Below are 22,478 nucleotides of genomic sequence, written 5' to 3' on the forward strand. Positions count from 1 at the left end.
GCACAAAAATTAAGCAAAAACTCGCGAATCCTCATATCTTCCATCCTGCACTCATCATTAGTTGAAAAAAATGACATTTTTCCATTGTTGTAGTTCCTTTGTGAAAGATTAATTTACTTTATTTCTGTGGCCTTGTGTCTGGACTAATTGGCTTCCCACTGCTATGGCAGCTAGTATGCTGCCATGTTTACACAGCACATTGCTATGATGACTAGTCTGTTGTGGTAATTACTAGTCCATTGTCATGATGACTAGCCCAATCTCATGATGACTAATTCAAGGACTGGTCTACTGTAGTGATGACTAGTCCACTGTTGTCTTTACACTGCACACTGTTGTGTTATAACTATGGCAATGCTATGTTGACTATACCCACTGTACATTCTGTCATGATGACTTTACATACTATCTTGATGACTATATCTATTGTCATAATAACTATGCCCACTGATTTGATTATGATTCCATAGCTATGATTATCATTCCTTTATATAAGTTTGGAAGTTGCATAGCAAGTGCTCTTGAGCATTGTTTCTAATCAAAATTAACTTAGCTATCCTTGATCGGTCTGCCAATCAAAACAAACAAATGAAAGTACATGCACTTTAACTGGTATTTCCTTGAGTCTACAGATCAAGCTGGCAAGAACTGATACTTGACAATATTAAGTCTTCCCTCCTGTGTACATGAAATATAATTCCTTATTACACTCCTTGATTTCATTCATAAGGTTCATTGTTTTGTTCAATAGAGATATGTAGTTTGATTTACACTGTACAAGAAATTGAACAAGCTGAGGGGTACTGCAATATCAATAAACAAAAGGCATAGTAGCCAGGAGTTTTATTCCAGGTGTAAGTGTCAAGATTTCTCTTTTTTTCTGTCTTTGTTAATGCCTAAAAATAGTCTGGGGGAAAGCAGCCACTGGACATGTCATTGTACAACAGTAGATTTCTTTATTATCCAATTGTGCCATCAATTTTATGTATACAGAAATTGTGGGATGCTGAGGGCCTACTGAGTTATACTATTCCAATTTCTACTCAGTCCTGCAGGAATCAAAAGCTGAATTGTGTTGCCTCTATCTGACCTTCCCTCGGTTTGTGTTTTCTTCATTACCTCCATTTCATTTTTCAAGTCTTGGGGTATCTTTGAGAGATTTATTCATTTCTTCTACCTTTTTGTTTGTCTTCTTCATTTCTTTAAAACATTTTTCTTATCCTGTTTAAGGTTCTCTATTTTAATTTTCATAATGTTACATTTAAAGTCGATTTCTTCTACTTCTTCTGGAATAGGGTGTTTAAGTCATCTTGTTGCGTGATCCCTGGAATCTGGTGTTGTCATGATGCCTTTCAGGTTGTTCGAGGAATTCTCGCATTGGCACCTGCCCATCTCTTTCTTCAAATGAAGCCAGGAGAGTCTTGGTGTCTTGGTTCAATCTTTGCTGTGACTGACTCTCTGGGTGGATCTCCTCAGTGCAGGAGCAGGAACTATTCCTGGGCCAAGGACCTCACAGACAATAGGGCAGGCTGTCTGAATGGATCTCCTCATGATCCTGTGAACAGGGACTCCTGTTAGTGCAAGGACCACACACACAAAAGGGCGAACTTGGGGGGAGGGCAGGGTCATGTGCAATAACTAACCTCTGTTTTTATTTAGTTTGTAAATGTAAGCTCATTTTGCTCATGGCCTTAGTCTAAAGCATTGCAAGATCCTACATAACAATCCTGTTGGAAAAAAAAAAGACACATAAGAAAGATGTAATATAACAGTGTATTAGATATTCAGAAAGGTTGCCAAAATAAACAGATTAAAGTTCATGTTTTCTTTTTTTTAAAAGTTTATTAAATTATAAAAGTTTCCATTTCCACCCCTCCTCCCAACACCCTCCCACTTCCCCCACTCCCTCTCCTCCTCCCTCTCCATCCCTAAGAGTAGTCAGGGTTTCCTGCCCTGTGGGAAGTTCAAGTTCCTCCCTGCTCCCTCCAGGTCCAGGAAGGTGAGTATCCAAACAGACTGGATCCCAAAAATCCAGTATATGCAGAGGAAACAAGTCCCAGTGTCATTGTCAATGGCTTTTCAGAAAGACTCCAGGCCAGCCACATCCAGAGAATCCGGCCACATTCAGAGAATCTGGTTAGATCACGTGTTCATTAGTTCCAGTCCAGCTGGCCTTGGTGAACTCTCATTAGATCAGTCTCCTTGTATCAGTGGGTGATGGCACCCGTCGCAGTCCTGATTTCTTTTTTCATTTTCTTCATCCTTCTGCTCCTCATTTGGACCGTGGAGGGTTCCGTCCGGTGCTCCAATGTGGGTCTCCGTCTGTAGCGCCATCCAACGTCGGATGAAGGTTTTCTCTGCTCTTGCCCTCTTTGTTCACGTTCTCCTTCCTTCTGCCTCCTGTTTGGACCTAGGGAGCTAGGTACAGTGTTTCGACGGGAGTCATTTTAGGGTTTACAAGAGACTTGAGTATAAAGGGGATCCCAGGTCCAAGGAGAGATCCCCAGATTGTTCTCTGGACAGAGGAGAGGGTGCCTGAACCGGCCTTGACCCACAACCATACTGATGAACATTTTGCATATCACCATAGAACCCTCATCTGGCGATGGAGGGAGATGGAGGTAAAGTTCATGTTTTCAACCAATATAGAACATTTAATATAAAATATATCAAGTTTTCTTCAGTGGCATGACATTGGATATATCAACCACTCTTCAGTGTAGGTGACATTCTCAAAAGTATTTGACCAATACAAGTTGGACTCTGTTATGTATGTGTTTGTGTGTTCGTGTGTGTGTGTGTGTGTGTGTGTGTGTGTGTGTGTGTGTGAGAGAGAGAGAGAGAGAGAGAGAGAGAGAGAGAGAGAGAGAGAGAGAGAGAGAGAGTTTTAAGAGACAGAAAGAGTTGACTGGGCCATAGGTGAGAAAGGGCCTGGGAGAAGTTACGGGAAGGAAAAGAATGTTACAAAATATATTGTTTGATGTTCTTAAAGGATAAGTAATATCACTTAAAAGCCTAGAATTTCACTTCTTTTAGCTAATCCCATACGGAATAATTCTTTCTCCACTTTTTCAAGTTTTAATCTTTTATTGTATCAGAAGTCAAAGTCAACACAGTGAGAGGCTCGGTGAAAACACATGAATATCACAGTCATGACTATCTGAACTTGATCTCTAGAACCCACAGCAGGAGAATAGAACACGCCCCTATAAAAAGAAGCTGCCCTCTTTCCTCTATAGGTACATCATTATCTGTGGCACATACAAATTCATTCATTAGTGGGAACACACAAAAGAGTGAAAGGTGATCAGTTTCGGAGTATGTATTTGGAGACTTTATAGAGATTCACAGACATGGATCTGTGGGTAGACATCTAAAGGGGATTCAAGTGGCAATTGACAAAAGGAAAAGAGCAACCCAAAATGTGTATGATGCAGGTGATGTTTAGGGGCTCTATAGAATTCCTTTGTCTTCTATTTTGAATTTTCCTTGTGTAGTAAAGGGTCAAATAAAAATGGGTTTATCACATTTGTAGGCATCAGTATGGTACTTAAGAATTACTGTGATAAAGTTATTAGTTATAAGAAACCTTTCAAATAAAGTTGGTTATTTGTAAGAGTATGCATTTGTTTGTTCTTGCCTGTCTTTGGAAGTAACAAGAGTATTTAGTTTCTGCTTGTAAATGTTACTATTGCTTTGATATTTTATTTTACTTTGAATAGTGACTTAGTGAAGAAATGAAAAACCACATTCTTTGCACAGTAAATATATGCTAATATATAAAAATATTTCTCTTACATAAGACCATGGGTAGCTACAGTTACTTTACACCAAACAATTCAAGCATCTATGTTTTTTATGTCATTTACACAGAAATTTTCTTGAGAATGTAAGTGAGAAACTTAACACATATGAAGTCTATGAACTTTAGTAAAGGTATAACTTCATAAGAATGTAATTGTTTATTCTTAACACCCGGTAGGTGGTTTAGTTCACCATGTAAAGAAGACTAATGCGTAATTGAACAATATAAGAAATACTTTGCTGTTCTTTTAGTTTACTTACTGGATTATATCTACTCTTGACTATGTGAGAACACTTGTTCCTTTGGGGACCAGTGAGTTAGCCCCATCCTAGAGTCCTCTGCTTGTCAAGGGCATTTTGACAATGGAGTTCTGTGTTCGAGCTGTGCAGCATGGCTGGAGAAGATGGCAGATGTTTTCGTTACTGATGCTGTCCACTGGGTTGGTTAAAGATCACGTTTTAATTTTGAGCATTTGAAATGATGGTAGTTAAAAGGAAGGATTGAATCTTGGTTTGGTTTAATCAACTTAGTCAGTGTGATTAAGGACTTTGTATTGGATAGAATGGTTTTAAGTGATACTTCAGTTCCTGTTCTTGCTTTTGGGTACAAAAGTTTCTCATTAATATTCCATCTTGGAATTTATTCAAACATAAAATAATGTAACTTTCTTTAAAATGTCTCAACTTCTAAAAGAACTGTTACCTTTTTATTATCTCCTTACCAAGGAATAAATATTACAAATCAGTAAAGTTTCCCTTATCCCATTTGGGTGACAATCTCCTGAGTGGCAGAAGTCACCACAGGTCAAAGACAGCGCATTACACTGAGCTTAGAGCAGAACCAGTAACCCAGCAGCAGAAAGATAGGGAAGGGTGTTGGAAACTCAAGTATTACTCAAGATGAAAGTTTTAAAAATTATGAAGTTTCTGCCTTAAAGACTCAAGTGGAAGAAGAGGTATAAAGAAGCAAGTTCAAAAACAATTGTACCAAAAACTGAATGCTGTCTATTCATGAGCAACCTTAGTGAAACAGACCCTTCTAACTAGCCAATTCAGCATTTACTGCCAGTAACAAAGTCTTTGCTAGTGTTAGCAGTCCATCAAAGAGTCTCAGACAACATACAGACATCCATTTTATATCTCCTGCCAACTTTGGCAGTTGTATCCTATCTTATTTTACTGTCTGCTTCAAAATTCAGAGTCAAGTATATTTTTGCTGTAGCATAGGAATTTGTGACACTTTGCCTTATTCGTGTCCCTAGTCATTTGTCTGCACTCTTGTCCCTCACTCATGTTTCCCGAGGAATTCTAAGATGCAAAAAAAAAAACCACCAAACTACACCTAAACACATATGCACACACACGAGGAAGATGGATAAACCTGCCAGAGTATCTTTAAATTAAATAATTCGTACCCAGGAAAAAATAGACACATGACAGTTATAGAATCCACATTATGACCTATAAATAATGGTGATGATGCTAAACTTGGAGTATTTGTCACACATTAGATCTAGATTGAATCCTTAAAAGAGAGTGTCTGCTTTCACCCACCTCACATTCCAACCAGCCCCATTTTCTGATAAATAACACTAACACAGAAAGCCATTACATCATTACAAAGCTTTGGCGCTGCATGTGTTAATGTCATGCAATGTACAAGTGAGTAAACTCTGGCAATTATCACAGTGAATAGCATAGGGAAATTACTTAAACCTGAATGTAAGTGACTGTCGGCAATCCCTGCCTCACTAAAGCTTCAGGCTGATGCAGCGAAGAAAGCCAATATGACAGCTGTTGGTGTCCAGAGCATCCATAGTGTCAGAGACCCGTGGTAGAAGACAACCTGTGTCCTCTTGGACAGGGAGCTGCTGGAGGGGGAGGCTCATGTTAAATTTTTCAGGGTATACTTTAAGTAGCATAGCCCCTGTCGACATCATATTTTAACTAGATATGAATTTCATTTTGTATGTTTTTAACCTGTGGAAATAGAATATGTCCAAAGTGCACTTAACTTCTGTGTATAACATATCCCATGTAAAAATCTATTTTAGTACCTTTTGTGTGAAAAAAAAATGCAGATAGTGTTTAAAAGCACCAACAGTAGCACTTTGCTTGGAGAAGACTTATTAACACTTCAAATCACAAAGCAGTTACCACGCTGTTTAGCATAAAACTTGGTCTTCAGACTCCCCAAAAAGCTTGTTGGGCCACCTGTCCCATTCTGCTAGTTATGAGAAATGCTACAAAGCAGAGAAAGACTTAGTGAGGTCACACTGGGAAGAGAAAGTTTGGGTTTAAATAGACAACAGCACACATACACATGCACACATGTGCATGCACACACTCATGCGCACGCACACACACTCATGTGTGTGTGTGCGCACGTGTGTGTTAAGGAGTCTTTGTCAAGTTGTGGTTCCACTGTTAATGTCCCATCATTTTCTCAGACAAATTGATTCTTAAGGATAGATTCTTACCTTCAGGGACAGTTGTTTTCATTATTGGGTCTGTAATGTGATATTTTTCTCTCCCAGAAATTCAAGGTTATTCAAGGTTGGGAACAATAATTATTTCTGTTTCTTTAACCAAAGGAGAACACAAACTGAAGGCAGGCAGGCTTTCATCCCAAACTGAGTTTCCTTGTATGTTCAAGTTAGAGATTAATACCATCTAGCAAAATGAGCTTCTAAGAGACTCTTACTTAAATGCTTTTATAAATATCCAAAAATGATTTTTAAAAATTCTCTAAAAGTAGTTTAAGGAGATTGTATATAGTCCACTTTAAATTTTAATTGAAAAATTTACAAGTTTTGATTTGTTTAATTTTATCTTTCTGTGTGTGTTCCTGTATATATCTCTACTATATTCATGTAGTAACCTGTAGTCAGAAGATAACAGATCCCCACAAACTGGATTTGTAGATGATTGTGAGCCACCATGTGGATGTTTGGACTTGAACCTTGATGCTCTGTAAGAGTAGTAAGCAATCTCAACATCTGAACCATGGCTAAACCATGAAATTCAAAATTTGCATGATAGTTACTTGAATTAATCTAGAGCATTAAGTAGTTTGAGAAAGTCTTTGAGGTGGGGCATAGTGTTGTATAATTTCATTTGCAGCCCTTGGCAGACAGAGGCAAGGCAGGCAGATTTCTGTAGTTTTCAGGATATCCTGGTCTACATAGTGAGTTTCAGGCAACCAGGGCTACATGGAGGGACTCTTGTCTTAACAATGATAAAAAAGTAAAAGTCATAGCTTTATTTTTAAATGCTTAGGGCAAAAACTGTGACTCCTTTAGCTTCTACCTAGATTGAATGACTATCTGTGAATGTAGCCTGACTGCTACACACAGCTTTCTGATCTTCTACCTTGTTTGCCTGTGGTCTTTACTTTTTCTAATTCAAGACATGGTATTTGTACAATGTATGGAGTAGAGTGTGACTCGGTGATACAGGGATACATTAGGTAATGAACAAATCAATGTAATTAGTATATCCATCTTATCCCGCATTAATCATTTCATTGTAATAAGAACATTAAAAGGCTCTTTTCTAGCTGTTGTGAAATGTAAACTCATAATTTAGCCCCTCTCCCTGTGCAACATAGCACTAACACCTAACATTTCTAAACTAACTCCTGTCTCTTCACCTCTTTCCTATAGCTTATAGTACATGAACAGTGTGAAGTTTTTAATGTCTATTTATCTTTTGTTTGGGATGTGAAACAACTTTTATCTTAGAAGGATAACCCTGTCTGGAGTTTTGTTTTGTTTTGCATAGTAGTATCTACAGACTCACATACTTAGGCCTTTGATGCCTCTCTGACATTCTCATATTCTCTTTGTCTCTCTGTCTTTCTGTCTCTCTATCTCTCTTTCTCTCTCTCTTTGTCTCTCTCTGTCTCTGTCTCTCTCTCTGTGTATGTGTGTGTGTGTGTGTGTGTGTGTGTGTGTATTCCCCTACATATATGAGGGGAATGTGGGCTTTAGAATGTTATGGAGGAGTGTGTAGGTCAAAGGACAACCTTGGGTGGTAGCCCTTGCCTTCTACCTTGTTTGAGACAGGATGTTATTTTGCCGAGTTCAGTGGTCCTGCCTTTTGAGGATCCACCTGTCTGAGATTCCCTTTCCTCCTATAGACGTGCTGGAATTACAGATACTTCCATTACATATTCAACTTTGTTTTTGTAGATTCTGGGGAGTCGAATCCAGGTCTCATATTCATTTTGCAAGTTATGTTAGACACTAAACAAACTCTCCAGCCCAGAACTTCTTATTTCTAATAGCTGTTACTACAGCTCTTGACTCACAAACTTTCTACACCTTCTTCTTCAGATGCCCATGTCTACCATGCAGACTGAATGTTTTATGTTCTCTTCATTTGAAATATCTCTTTCTAACTGCATCATTCCTTACTTAATTGAGTAAGCATGCAATGATCTTTGCCAAGCACTTTGTTCTCAGTGTTTCTGCCATTCCTATCGATGTGCATTCCCCTCACCTAATTTTATTTATTAGCATAAGATATTTATTAGCTATATCCTTGATCCTCCTTCCTTTCACTTCTCATATAAGCTTTATGAGAACAAAGACTTTTGTTGGTTCTGTTCTGCTTCTCTGCTTGTTATTTCTATTACTGATAAGAATGTATGAATTTGGTACAGCTGCTTTGGAAATCCATATGGTGATTTCTCAGGAAATTTGGAAACAACCTTCCTCAGGACCCAGCAATACCACCTTTGGGTATATACCCAAAGGGTGCTCAGTTATACCCCAGGGATATTTGCTCAACTATGTTCATAGCAGCATTGTTTGTCATAGCCAGAACCTGGAAACAACCTAAATACCCCTTGACTGAAGAATGGATAAGGGAAATGTGATGCATTTATGCAATAGAGTACTATACACAGCAAAAAAAAAAAGATAATGGCATCTTGAGATTTGTGTGCAAATGGATGGATCTAGAAAACATCATATTGAGTGAGGTAACTCAGACCCAGAAAGACCAATATAATACATACTCACTCATAAGTGGGTTTTAAACATAAAGCAAAGTAAAACAAGCTTACATTTCACAATTCCAGAGAACCTAGACAACAAAGAGGACCCTAAGAGAGACTTACATGGGTCTAACCTACATAGGAAGTAGAAAAAGACAAGATCTCCTGAGTAAATTGGGAGCATGGGGATCATGGGAAAGGGTAGAAGGGGAGGAGAAAGGACAAAGGGGAGTGGAGAAAAATGTATAGTTCAATAAAAACAATTAAAATAATAAAGACAAAAATGTATGAATTTGGTGCTTTTTACATGAAAGTCACCCTATAGCTTGCCTGGTTGCAATCTGTTTTGAGGCCCATTGTATATTAAAAAAATCTTTATATCTCATGTTACTCTGAACCACTATGGTCTATGAGTTGCTGTGAGATAGTGATGAGCAAAGGTGTGAGAAATGTTAGTGTGTTGTGAGCCAGGAACCAGTGATGAACAGACGCGTGTGCTGTGCTCCTCTAGGGCACCTTCCCCACTATGATGTCCAATAATGCTAAGTGGACACAGAAAGTATTTATATTGCATTTACATTGACTGTCTCTAACCATACTACCATCATTGTTGTGGCTGGATTGCAAAAAAAATGGTAATTTAAATAATAGTAAGTATTTTAGATTTTGTATTTACCCTTATTAAATAAAACTAATTGATAAATTTGGAATAGAAATAGTAGCTATCATGCAATCTAGAGTCTGGCTTCAATACTTGATCTTGTCACATTTATAACAAAGTGTTCCCCTGGGGACAGATTAAGTCATTTCTTATGCATGTGAGATTAATATGCTTTCATCAATGAGATAATTATTGACTACTTATTTGAATATAGTGATTTTTGTTTGAGTGCTAAGCATGTTTCTAAAACACATATCTCATTCTCCCTATGACCTATATGATTAAGTCAAAACTGCTTTTTCTTGATTAGAGGCTCTTTCTTCCTTTACTGATCCCAATGAACTCAGCACTCTGTGGCTTAGGAGGACGCCCACCCTCTGTTTGCTTTTAATACTGATCATTGACTAAAATTGGGTTCACTGATATCTGCTGCTCAACCATACAATATTTGGAATGCTTTATGTTTAAACATGTACATCTGTAAATTAAAGGTGTGGAGTATTATCTTTAATTTTTGAAATAAAACAGAATGTTTCTTAATGTATAGGAAGTAAACAATTGTAGTCCCAAGCATCAACAGATGGGATTATTAGAAAAAAATTACAGTGCAGTGAAACGTTTCGCAGAGCCAACACTCTACAAAGCAAAAAAAAAAAAAAAAAAACCTTTACCAGTTGCACCTTAGACAAGAGACTAATATGCAGAATCTACAAAGAATTGCAGAAACTGAATACCAAGAAAATAAAGTTAACAATTAACAAGTGAGAAAAATGAGCCGAATAGATACTTTTAAAAAAAGAAACAAAAATGGCCATTAAGTATTTTTAAAAGTGTTCAATATCCTTAGCTGTCAGAAAAATGTAAATTAGAATTGCATCAAAGTACTACTTCATCCTAGCAGAATGGCTGTCATCAAAAAAAAATCTGATAACAAGTGCTGGAGAGCATGTGGAGAAAGAGGAATCCTTGTTCACTATTGACAGATCAACATGCTTTCACTAATGAGATAATTATTGGCTACTTATTTGAACATTTCAAATGAATGCACCTGTTGTGGAAATAAGTGTCAATGTTTCAAAAAATTCAAAATGAAATATGATACGACCCCACTATTTTACCTCTGAGCATACACAGAGAACTTAACATACAATAATATAAATATTTTTACACTATATTCATTACTGATTTATTCACTATAGCAAAGAATTGGAACCAATCTTCTATCCCTTCCACAGATGGATATATAATGAAAATTTGGTGTATTAGGAAAGTGGATGTACATAGGATGTACAATGTTAAATTAGTTCGCACAATTTCATAAAGAAAAAAATTGTTCCCATATGTGAAATTAGACTGTTTACATATGCATATATATTACCAAAGAGTAAGGAAGTCACACAAGTTTAGAAACAACATATATTTTTATAATAAATTTCAAGCACTTTGTTATCTGCTGGAGTTGCATTAAAGTAGAAAAGTTTAAGCTGTTTTCTTGTACACTAATTTCTTACATGAAATTATCAGTTAATAAAGACTTGACCTTTGATAGCCATTACTGAAATAAATATCAACATAGAACAAATATTTCTTAAAATAAAATTATTACTACTAATCACATTTTATTAAAATCTGATTATTGTACTGCATGCATATTTATTTACTCAAACATACTCTTATTTTTATTCATTGAATTGCTAATTGAATTACAAAGTTTAAGTGAATACAAAAAAAGCAACAAATTAAAAATAATCCTCTGTGGTTCTTTGGCATGGCTTCTCAGTTTGCACAAGATGCATGCTTTCTGACTCACTCACAGCAGCTCTTTCTGTCTTACAAACCGTTTCTTCACAGTGGGAAGCAAATCATATCATACATCTTTACAAGTGCACTGCACACTGTAGGGGAGGGCCATGCATTTTCTCATTGCTGTGGGTGGATCTGCTGACATCAGGAAAACCGTACCTTTAGTATTTTGTTTCAGATGAAAAACTTTGACTGGAGGCTAAATTTTTGTGATTGCTACACTTAAACAGTACACAATTGGCTCTACTTATGGAAAAAATAGAGGGTGGTTTTCTCCTGCCACAGCATAATGATTAATGAGCAAATATATGCATAAATTTATGTATGTGTATATGGGTCTATCTATCTTATCTATCTGTCTATCTATCTGTCTGTCTATCTGTCTATCTGTCTGTCTGTCTATCTATCTGTCTGTCTGTCTGTCTATCTATCTATCTATCTATCTATCTATCTATCTATCTATCTATCTATCACCTGTGTATTTATTTATCTACAGGAATAAAACCTTTCACACTGAATCATGTTCTTTCCAATATCTATTATTTTAAAAGTTCATTGATTCTCATAAAAATGCATCTTTTTGATTTTTTTGTCTTTACAGAAACAAGAAGTAATTTCAGATTTACAATGACAAGAGATTAAGTATTTAGTATGACCAAGAAACCAACTCTGCATTTCTAATTGGTTGATTTGTCCTATTTGTGTGCATCGTGTACATATTCTTGTTCTCATAACACCCACAGCAAAGGACTCATTGAGAAAGGTCCTGGATCTCATAGACTAAATTTTAATTGAGAAAAAAAAATAAGTAACAAACAAGCAAGGTAATTTAAGTTAGTTATTTTTGGTATATATATTGTTCAGATTACTTTAGAGAACAATTCCTTTGGGAAGGGATGTTAGTAATCATATTTACAGCATCTAGTGATGACTTCTATGCAATGGCACCATGAAGGAGGAGCCTCCTAGAAAGGGAACAGTAATGTATGTGTGTGGTGAAGGCACCCTGAGAACACCAAGTCCGCCATGAAGCAAGAGAATAGTGACAGGAAGGCAGCTTGTTCAAGCCATTACTTAAGAAAGATACTGTGGAATTGCTAGGAAATTCCTTTTTGATAGGGGTATTGATCCTCATTTTGTCAGTCAGGATTTCACCAACTTCCTGTAGATAGTATTGAAGATATTGAAGAAATTCTGACAGTTCTTTTCTTCATTCATTACCATTATGAAGCTTGCCCATAGAATAGTGAAAACATTTGATTACTTGGTCTTGTTTTGTTTTTAAACTATATTTAATTACTTTTGCGTGTATGTATAGGTATGGGTATGTGCATACATTGTGGTCCTCTTAGAGATTAGAAAATAATTTTGAGAAATCAGTTCTTTCCGTTGAGCGTGTGGGTTCTAGAGATCAATGCAAGTTTCCAGGCTTAGTAATTCTCTTTACCTACTAACATAGCTTGCTATCACTAGTTTAAATATTTAATAGGCTATTTGATGTGATTTTCCCATTCTAGCAAGTGATATCAGGATCTCTGATATGCAGTAATGATAAAATCCTGTGAATGATACAGCAGTGTTACATTTTATGTCTGATGGTTGACTCACCATTCCCTGTGGGGCCACATGCCTCTTTCACTTAGCGTGTCATAAATTTTGGTATGTAAAATACTTTTAGTGGTAGTACAATGTTCATTGTTTTGTGAACATGTGAAAACACAAGTTTTTCCATGGAACTCTTGCTTATTTTTACATAAAGTTAAAATGGCCTTCTTAATGTTTTATTGCAAGATTCAACTGTTTAATTATTTTATTGTTATTTGTTAGTCATTAAAACAAGGTAATTTAATTAAATATAAGGAAACATGATGACAGTAACATGTGTAGCATTAATTTGTACAGAAAAATTACGGAAGACAGAAACTGAAAACTGAATATGTAAGCTGGATGTGCTTACAATCTACCTCCAAATTTAGTGATTTATAAATCCAACTTAGGAATTGTGATTTTGTGGATTGTGTCATGATCCTATTGTTCTCTGCAACATGCTTGTCATGATGAAGCTAGAATAGGTAGATTAGTCACCATCGCCATATCCTATACAGTAAGCTCAAGGAAAGTACTGAGGAAAGTCAGTGAATGCTCTAAGGGTACTAAGAGGATGAAAATGCAATTTAGTTGGAAATAGAGCAATATCATTCCCACTTTTACTTTGATAGGGGCTATGAAAATGTGAGGTCACTTTGGTATCAAACTTATCCTAAGTTTAAGTAGAGTTGAGGAACCAAACTTGGTAAGGATGGTTGGAAGAGAGTTGGGGAAGAAAAGAGGAAGAGGCGAGGAGGTGAAAAATAATTCTTGAGAAGGCACAAGTGGAGGAGGCTGCTACTAGGCCTTCTGTGTTCTATCCTGTTGTTGCTCAGTGGCATCAGTCACTCATATGGGTGTCAGCAAGTCTTTGTTGACACTTTAGTGACTCTGGGTATTGAACAAGAGAAGAAGAAAACAAAGAGTAAGGTGAAGAGGGCAGGAAGTTATGAAAGTTTTGGGGGAAAGACTAGGATGCGTTTTAGAGAATTGAAAGTAAACCCAGTCTAGTTTGTGCCCGATCATGACAAGTGAAAGCCTTTGGTAATCAGCAGAGTGCCAGAGATCAAGGTTTCCTTGGTTCAGAGGGGCAACCTGGCATAAGAGCACTTTATATGTGATATCAAACAGTGCCACTTCTGAAGCAACATTTTTGAAGAGTGATGATTTTATGTTTAGTGTGCATAGTTTGAGGGTGTACTAATGATATTTTTGGCTAATACATGACTGTGTGGAAGTGTTGTTGATGGTACTTTAGTTTAAGAAAGTATTCAGATTGACTCTGATAGTTTCCTTAATGACTGGGAAAAGATTGTAAAAGTAGAATCAGTTAGTAGTGAGACAGAAGATTAGAATCTCTTTATTTAAATCACTGAAGACAGAAAGAGCGAAAAATATGTCATGTCTGTTCAACTTGGCAGACAGAATGCATGACTGCATAGAGATCTTTGGTTGTGATTTCTGTTGAGATGTGACTCATCTCCCTACTCCCCTAAATTGGTCAGATGGACTTACAAGGACAAGCAGCTCCTTGTGGGTTTGTGGACAACACATGAATGAGGGTTTTATGGCAGATCTGTTTCATGTGCAGCTTAGGATCTGTGTTATTTTATTTCTTGTAAAAAGAATCAAGCTTTCAAAATTACAGAATACCCCACTTGAACTCCTCAAGTGCATTCAATCAGAACAAAGTTCAAGAGAGTTATGTTGTGCACATTCTAACCTTTTGCACCGCCTAGACACTTTTATACAACATGACATATTCACAGTCTCTATGTGCAAAACTATGGTAGCATGGACTTTTGGGCATGCTAACTTTTAGCCAAGGTTTACCATTCACCAGGCTTGCATACTCCAGATTAGATGATGGTATTTTTCTGTCATCATAACCCTTATGCAAGTACTCAACAGTTTTTGTTATCATATTTTACACATTAAAGAAGCAAAATGGAATTCCTGCTCTAACTTTTATATTCTGGAAATACTTTCAGATAAAGAAGAAAATTAGCATATGCAAATTTCAACCTAGTAAGAGAGTACACAGAAGTGTCCTCTTTTTCTCCTGACTTTAGAGGAACTGTAGTTGTTTGTATTTTATAGGGCTCCAGAGTGCTGGAAACACATTCTAAATATAAAATAGAATTATTCTCCTGTTTTGATGAGCAATTCATCTGATCAAAGTTATTATTGCTTATGTTTTGGCATTACCTGATCTAAAAGTCATCATTCATTAAATCTGCTGATGCAGTCTCCTTGTGCTGGGCTTCATGATTTCATATGTCATGTTGCTTGTCATAGAATGATTGTCACTGTCAAGCGGCTTGGTGAACAGGTCTATTGGTTAGTTGGAATAGGTGATTAGCATGGTTAATTGATTAATGTCATCCTTTCATAGAAATATTAAGCTGATGGTACATCACTGTAGGGAAAACATGTGCCACTTAATTAAAATATTCCTTTTCCCCAGATAAAAGCAGTCACGGGTGCCTAAGGTTCTTTTTGAAGGAAATTTTCCTAGTTAATTACCCAGTCTGTGTTGTTTGAGGCATTCTCTATCTGAGTAAGTGAACTTGCTACAATACTCGTGCCTAGTTATGTGTGATAACTTCAGGAGCAAAACCTCAAAACAGAACTCCAAGGTTGTAGGAGAGTTTCTAATTTTTTTTCACGTTGTACAGATTCAGGAGACATCCTTGGATTCAACACCAGTCTCAGTTAGAATTAATATCTGGTACTGCAATCTGATCCATGCACTGAGTTTTTTTTCTTCCCTAAATGTACACTAGGCTAGCACATCTAATCAGTGTGGATCCATGTAGTTGGCATTACCTCGCATGCCGCTAAATCTGGGAGTAAACTACCTTTACTCACATTTCGGTTTCTTTTTTATTGCAACCATGTTTGTACCTCTGACAGAATACTGCCATTTTTTTTATTTTCTTTTATAAAATCATGTATTTTAGTCTTTTGAGTAGTGAAAAAATAAATGAGCAGAATTTGTTTATTCTAGAATAGTGAGTTCAATTATTTTTGTTTGTTTTGGGTCCTGTCTGACTTTGTAGACTTGGCTGAAATGTACTTGACCTCCTCTGCCTCACTCTCCTGAGGGCTGAAATTGCAGATGCATACTTCATACCTGTATTCAAAATAGGTTTGTTATTGTAAACGTACTTTATAATTTAAGGATCCTCTCTTTCTTCTGTATTCCTGCATAATCTTCCAGAAGACTCCTAAAAGCTCTGGATAAACAAACTTAAAAATTTTCTTCTAGATTCTAGGTGTTCTGGAGGAAGTCACAAATGTGGAGAAGATCCAAACAAGAAAAACAAAGTACATGCAAAGATGCCATCATGAATTTTATTACTTTGTATGCCAGTTAAAAGCCAGGGTTCCAGGAAATGGCACAGTGGATAAAAGTGTCTACTGCATAACCCTAGGTACCTGACTTAGATCTGAGGAATGCACAGAAAGGGGAACAGAAACAACCAACTCCACGGAGTTATCTCCTGATATCCTGTGACACATGTGTCCAAACACATACCTCGTGTACTTGCACATGTGTGTACAGGCACACACACTCACATAAACATACCTCCAAACTCACACACTCACACACACACACACACACACACACACACACACACACACACACAAAGAGAGAGAGAGAGAGAGAGAGAGAGAGAGAGAGAGAGAGAGAGAGAGAGTTATTTTGAGTTTTGGAAGAATAAAAACATTGATTTATTTTATAGTAGACTTACAACTTGTCATGTTGATGATCCTTTATGTTCCCCTGTAATCTGATGTTCCAACAGCATCTCCTAGGTGCTTACTGTCATCATCTAAGATCTTCTTTATTTTCTCCATGGCACCTTGATGAATCAACACATGTAGGAGACAGCAAATAGTATTCTCCCTAAATCACAAAAGGAGCATGCATATAACTGTGTTGTCAGTGTACAGTATGGCTGATGCTGAAGAATCTATGCTAAATTAAGATTCATTGTGTTCCATTTTGACTTGATATCAAGTATTCTGTCAGCCTTTACCCTTCAAAAAGAACCCTGTGAAGAATGACTTGTGCTGTGGCTTGACAAAGCTCTGGAGTCTCGCAGACTTCTAAAAGATGTTTAGTACTGCATATCCTCGCATGCTGAAAGAAAGTGCTAGCAATAACACCATGTAATTTTGGTATCACTAAATTTAAAATTTGTGTTAAAGTTGCCCATTAAGTCAGGGAAAACTTACTGGATGACAACTTTTTTTTTCTCAGTGTTTGAAAATGGCTTTTATAAAAAGCTTTCAGACAGACGCTTAATTGAAAGCTGCCTTTTAGCTGTATGATGATGATGGATTTATTCAAATTTAGATGTGCGTGTCTGTTCTTTTCTGTGATCTTAAAGATAGACAATGTCTATGATGTTTTAGACACGGATGGACTGAGGATATGTTTGTGGACCCCAGCCACTCTTATGTGTTACGATGCATTCCTTTTTATTCTTTTTTTTTGGACCCGACCAGCCTGAGACTCCAATGAAAAAAAGATACTAGAATCTGGGGGAAGGTGCAGGAACCATTTCTGTTACATCCCAAAGGAACCCTGTAGTCTTTAACTCACCAAGAATTAAGAATAACATGAGGATACTGTCCTGTGACAAGCACGCACAGTTTGAAATGGGATGAAATGGGAGAAGACAGGAATAGGAGTGACTCCTGTAAGTCTGCAAACCACGCATCTCAATTCCGACATGCATAAATTTCCATCCTCTCTCCTTTGCACTGCTGCCTCACACAGCACTCTTGTGCCCTTCAACACAGAGCAGCAAACCAGCCAGTTAATCTGGAAATGTAATTAGCAATGTCCTGGGCTGAGATACCTGACCAAAAAAAAAAAAAGCAAAACAAAACAAAACAAAAACAAAAACAAAAACAGGTGAAACAAACTTATTTATAAAATCCATTCTGCTTATAAATTAATATATTTTTATAGCACAAATTTGCAAAGAATGTAGAGGTAATAATCTCTTTCTCACATAGGGAAACTTCTGAAGGCAAACAAAATCAATAAAAGTCCATGCCTGAGCAGGAGGTTAATGGACTTAAGTGAGCAACTCCTTCCTTGTTATTCCAAGCATGTTGTGCCTTACTACTAGGAAGGGTGAGAATACCAAATTCAGGAGAATATTCAGGTGTGTGGAAGTGCTTTGAGCTCTAAGTATTCATGTCTTTGTGCCTAAGTATGAATAAGTAATTATCCTAATATGTTTTACTGCTATTAAAATGTAATGACAAAAGAAAAAAAAACAGACAAAACACCAGCACTTGCCTTAGCTTCCATCTGAATTTGTTCTTCCTTGGGTTTTTCTCACTCGCTTTGTTTCTGATGGAACACCTTGACAGATTCCTGTCAAGTTACAATAGTTGGCGGTGTGATGAAAAGCCTTTGTGCAGAATGATATTATAAGATACTCAGAAGAAGGAAGATGATGTTTTTTCCATGTGATCTAATGATCAGATTTAGCAGGTGACATAAACTTATGGGGAAAACATGGATTAACCCAAGAGTGGTGAACAGCATAGCATCAATATTTTTTCTACTAAACTGTGCAATGTGGTAAGGGTCTATTCTCCTGGCTCTTATCTTTTATGAGATGTATTTGAAATATACTTAAGTAGAGAAGACTCCAAAGATGACTGTAGCTTTTCAATTCTTCAAGTGTGGTGAGTATAAGGAATACATTGCTATTATAACTATTTGTAGGAAGACAAACTTAATGGCGGTGATTTCACTATGAACTCATAAAATTAAAGTGCAGCAAAGACAACCATCAATAAACTGAAAAGGCAGCCTGCAGAATAGGATAAAATCTTCGTCAACTATCTATCCAACAGATGATTATTATCTAGAATATACAAAGAATGTACAAAACCAAACATCAAGAAAACAACCCAAATAATAATTGGGCCATGCAACTAAATGAAAATTTCTCAAAACAAAAATACTTTTCTTAAATTTTAAACAGTCTACGAATCTATTTTAATGAAGATGTCACATTTTTCTTAACTGCTTGCTTAGAAGGTTTTACCTTGAATTGGGCATTTTCACAATCTCACATCCTATAGTGGACATACTCCAGGAAAAGTTGATCAGATTTTCTCATGGAACCATCTGAAGTCAGTGACTTTGTTGGAGTTTTCAATGCAGCAAAGCAATAAGTCAATATGCCTTGGCAGGAGCCCTGTATTTTATTAGATGCCACTTAATGCAAAGCAAGGTTCTTAGAGAATTGGCTGAGGTACTGGCATGAATTGGCTATGGAAACCAGTTCCTGATCTGGGCTCAACTCAGGCCTGTGAGTTATGTACTTTCAGAAACTAAAGAAGCTGCCTAAACTGTACTACTAAAACCTTTACCCATAGAGAGGAGGAATACAAACAACTCACCTTATAGCAGTATTTTAAAAATTCAGTAATCTCATCTAGCAGGGTATCTCATAGTATTAGTTAGTTCTTGGTGTCAGTAGTAGCAATGTTTTTATTGGAGAAGAGAGAAAGGGAGAAGAAAATGCAAATTGCTAGGCAATGTAGGAGATGATGAAACTGGAACTGGATAGTGATCAAAATCAAATTGTCCAATGATTCACAACCTTAGAAACATGAAAGAGATCTATAAATAAGGATAGGCCTTTAAAATCACCTTTCCAGGATGACTCAGAGATAATTTCTGAGGATGGTGAGGAGAGCAGTCATTTCTCTTCCGATGAAAGTTATTAGGGAGAATCAGTTGATTACTTAATTGATTAAATTCACTTAATCTTTCTACAAACCTTGTGTTCTTTTTACTTAACTTTTAGATGAATTTTATTTAAAAACTATTAACATACAACTAAATATGTGTTCTATAAGTATGTTGGTTCATGAATTTTGAGAAATATAAATGCTTTCATAACCACTTTCTTCATCAAAATATGGCATACCTCCATCCCCAAAACTGACTGTTTTACTTTATAGCCAGGCTTTGTGCCCCAACCAAAGCAATAGTTAAGCAACTTGTTGTCTTTATAGACTTGTTGTGTGTGCTTTAAATGATGTGACATAAGGTTCTATTCTTAAAATTTGACTTATTTTCTTTCATGTAAGATTTATTTCAAGTCAAGTTTGAGCTTATAAAGAAGGTATATTGCAACATACACATATACATTATATATATATATATATATATATATATATATATATATATATATATATATATATATAACACGTCATGCACAAGAGAATTGTCTGTACCTTTAATGAAAGTTTTGGTAAGTATCAAATAGTAGGGAAATTGAATCATGGGGCAGTGATCATTGTCGGCCCACACAAGCTTGCCTGGCGTGGGCCCTGTCTCTGACTCATTTCAGGTGATAAGTACTTAAGATGCAGGGCTGAGGGTGGATCCCTCAGCATAATTATTGCTTCCCACTTTATTATGCTGTCATGTCCCTGACTCAGTCCTACATGTGTGTGTCCACATGGATGGGGATGTTTGGTGAGTTTCTCTCTCATGCCTCCGAATATAGCAGTTTTTAAAATTATTCTTTACTTTTGTCTAGTGTTGAGGACCATTCAAAACTAAATGTTTGAAATGTTCTAATGATCTTTTGAATTTGCAGACCGTTACTGTGTCTAGAGACAGCATGCTTCCACAGGATGCCCAGCTCTGTTAGGTGCCATCAGAAATGGCAGAGACGCTAAAGCTATGGTCTTTGTTCTAGAGAAAAAAAAATGTATGTGACCAAACGGAAATTGTAAAAGGAGCGGGAAACTCGGCCACACCTTAAAAGTGGGTAAGATTTCACTTGTAGGGAGTGTGAGGCATCCTCATTTAAAGAAAATGGGTAAAATTAAGATGACGGTTGGAAGTAGGTGGAGGAAATTGGTAGACAAGCATAGCAATATCATATCATAATTGTCTAGATTACAGTAGAAGTGACTTGAAAATAAAGGTTCTGTTTTACTCTGCTCTATTCCCAGCATCTGGTGCGGTGCTGGCATCTTAGGACATACATAGTGTTTACCGTTTAGAGAACTGAAGAGATGAAAGGAATCTCATCACCATAACTGTACTAGGAAAAAATGTGCCTTTTGTTCAATTTTATGCACACAGCTAAAAACTACAGCCATCCTCCTCTTTAAATTATGAACATGGTGGTACGTCTCCTGAGAATACAAAGACCATTGAAGACTTTCTCCTATTGCTCTTCTGAACCCTGAGACTAAAGAGTTGTTTCTTAAGGGTGACTGAGTCCCTCCCTTTCTCAGCCTAAAACTTACTTATCTCTTGTACCTTTCAGTTGTGGACATATCTACAATCCGTTGGAGGACTCTGTAGAAGAATGTGTCCTTTTATGGGAAACTGGATTTGTTAATAGCATCTCAGACGATACCGTATGTGCTCTAGTATTCATGATAGAATCTGACAGTAGGAATCAACATCAGAGAATTGTTACTTAATTAGGAGCAACCTTTACTTTGAGGGTTAATTGTACTTTATACAGGACTATTGCTTACAGTACACAGTGCTCTCCTTTTGGAGAGAAGAAATATATTGACTTTTGTTCTTCTGAATAGTTTATAAATTGTTTTAATTTTTCTACTTTTTGAATTTCACTAACTTGGGAATAAATTATATTTGGAAATGATACTAAGTGGTCGACTGCTGTACAAGAAATACTTTGCAGTACTTCATCTCTAAAATAATCTAGCGGGGCTTAACTAAACTTCTGCCTTAGCCTGGCCCAGCTTTGCATATAGTTCAATTCCTGCCAAACTTTAACAAATAAGTGTGAGAGCGTGGTTGGCAGATACTCAATCCCAGCAGTCAGCCTAAGGATTTCTCCACACCACGGATTAGCAGTTTTCCCATGCCATAAAGACAAGTCCAGATATTCTGTTTTGTAAAACTGGCAGTAAAATTTGATGCATTTTCACAAAGGCAATTTTTAGGACCTATGTAGTTTTTGTTCATTGCCAGTATAATGATGAAATATCCTGTCTTGATTCAAAATTAGGTTATAATTGGGTTAAAAAGACTTTTTTTCCCCAACACTTCATCATTATTTGTTGATTAGTCATCATACTTAAAAATATTGCTTGGTGAAGTCAGTGGAAAATTTGCTTCTCTTGAGTTTAGGTAGCCAATAAATACATTACAAATATCATGCAATATGATTTTATCCTAGTTTTTCTAATGTAATGCATATGAAAAGATCTTGGTCTTGCTGATGTGTTGCATTATGTTAGTATTTAGCAAACAAATCAAATTAAAATATACTTCTATCTTCTGCGCCTTTAAGAATAATTAGTTATAGCAAGTATTACTATCACTGTAGTTCACATTGCTCCATTTCTCTTTGATAATACTTTCACTATGTCTAGAATATACCTAACCTCATTAAACTCCAACTAATTCTTTAAGATCTGATTTATGACTAAAATGTATATAGATTATAAAAGAAATGAAGGTATCTATCTTTGTCAAAATTTGTTTATAGAGTTTTCTATAAACAAAATTTATGCATGCAAAATATAAAATTTATATTATATTATAAGTTAGATTTTATAGATTATATAGTATATTAA

At 36.4% G+C, this 22,478-nt stretch overlaps 1 protein-coding gene and 1 long non-coding RNA gene across 3 annotated transcripts in view; one reads left to right on the top strand and one right to left on the bottom strand.

Annotated features, from left to right (window-relative positions):
• Positions 1 to 22,478, top strand: part of Mdga2 (MAM domain containing glycosylphosphatidylinositol anchor 2) — a 762,902-nt gene that overhangs the window by 47,950 nt on the left and 692,474 nt on the right. The gene's annotated exons all lie outside the window — the stretch shown is intronic.
• Positions 1,561 to 17,905, bottom strand: LOC125387819 (uncharacterized). Its single transcript, XR_015004445.2, has 3 exons — positions 17,473 to 17,905; positions 16,616 to 16,770; positions 1,561 to 1,727 (listed from the first exon to the last, which is right to left on the bottom strand). It is a non-coding gene; the product is annotated as an uncharacterized LOC125387819 (long non-coding RNA).

The sequence above is a fragment of the Myodes glareolus genome, chromosome 11 (genome assembly GCF_982192425.1).
Source record: "Myodes glareolus chromosome 11, mMyoGla1.1, whole genome shotgun sequence".
Classification (NCBI taxonomy): Eukaryota; Metazoa; Chordata; class Mammalia; order Rodentia; family Cricetidae; genus Myodes; species Myodes glareolus.